The sequence below is a fragment of the Nycticebus coucang genome, chromosome 8, assembly GCF_027406575.1.
Source record: "Nycticebus coucang isolate mNycCou1 chromosome 8, mNycCou1.pri, whole genome shotgun sequence".
NCBI classification, from domain to species: Eukaryota; Metazoa; Chordata; class Mammalia; order Primates; family Lorisidae; genus Nycticebus; species Nycticebus coucang.
Window position 1 is genome coordinate 117,466,696 of NC_069787.1, and position 1,702 is coordinate 117,468,397.

Sequence of the window (1,702 nt, forward strand, 5' to 3'; positions counted from 1 at the left end):
CTTATTAAATCTGGAAGTTTTACTGTCCTATGTGGGGCATTGAACTGAATATAAATGCTCAGAGGACTTTTATGATGCTTGCTTGAGTCAACTGATCCCATAGCACTTTGTAAACACAGTTTTATACAGTATCTCAATTAGAAAGAAATAGCACTTCTGATAGATATCTTTAATGCTGCCCTGTAACTCTTTATTCTCAGCTGAATTATCCCAAATTAGCCGAGTGATTTATATTTAACAGGATGGTGAGCACATAAGACCAAAGGAATATAAAAAGAGGGTAGCACAAGTGCTCAGAAGGTCACAAAGTCTAACATAATGTACTAGGAAAGGCTTTCTTCTAAGACTAGAAAGCTGCTTAGAATAAATACCAAGAAGTGGCACATAATCCAATCCCTTTCTATTTATTTTTCCTTCAAATGAATGTTGTCGTTAAATCACAAAAGCATTCCTTACAGCAAAAATCATTCAAAAACACACAGAGTGAAGCAATCTTGAGTGTTTATTGACAGATAAATGGATAAACTAAGTGTGATACGCATATACAATGGAATAGTATGCTGCCTTAAAATACGCAGAATAGAATATTATTTAGCTCTAAAAAGGAAGGAAATTCTGACACATACTACTAAATGAAATAAACCAGTCACCAAAAAAGGACAAATACTATATAATTCCGCTTATAGTAGGTACATACAGTATTTGGGTTCATAGAAATGGAAAGTGGAATGGTGGTTACCAGAGGCCGGGGCTCCGTGGGCAAAGAGCAGTGATTGTTTTTTTGTTTGTTTGTTTTTGGCCAGGCTTGGGTTTGAACCCACCACCTCCAGCATATGGGGCTGGCGCCCTACCCCTTTGAGCCAAGAGCAGTGATTGTTTAATCCGTGCAGAGTTTCAGTTCTGCAAGATGAATACATTCTAGAGGTCTGTTTCATAACAATGTAAATCTATTTAACCCCACTGAATTGTACACTTATAAACGATCTTAGTGGTAGATTTTATGTTAAGTGTTTTTTACCACAATTTTTAAAAATAAGGCTTCCCCTTAAAAATGGCTAAAATAGTTTGAGAGCTGACATCAGCAAGATGGGTGACCAGAAGTCCCTCGTGTTTGTCTCCACCACAAAGACAGCCTAGCCAATGAACAAATAATTACATTTTAGCAAAAACAATAAAAGGATAACACCAGAGTACGTCAGAAGAGGGGCAGAAACCCAGGCGAGCCCTGAGCCAGAGGATAGCCACACAGAATGGGAGGAAACGCGGGGATTCCACCACCCCTGCCCTGGCTGGGATCAGCTGGGAACCAGGAGAGGCATCTCTCTGTGGCAAGGTGAGCAAAAGCATCCCAGTGGCCCCGACCGACACCTGGGACACTGTAAGTCCTCACCTCTGGGGTCCTCTGCAGCCTTCACAGGTGCTAAGCCCAGCTCAGGGAACTACTAGGGGTCCACAGAGCTGTGTTGCCCCAGAGAAGGAGCTGTCTCTGGGCCCTGCCCTGTTGGCCCTCTTAACTACTGCACTACCCCCATCTTGGCACTGAAACTAATGCTGGAGGGTGTCTTGCTCTGGGAGTGAGTAGCCATGGCTCCCCTTCATCAAAACCCTCACTTGGTCACCCAACATCCCCAAGGAGCTGCAAGCAGCCGTTACGCCTTCCCTCATGGGGCCAAAGCTGCACGGTTCCTCCTGGGAAATAGTG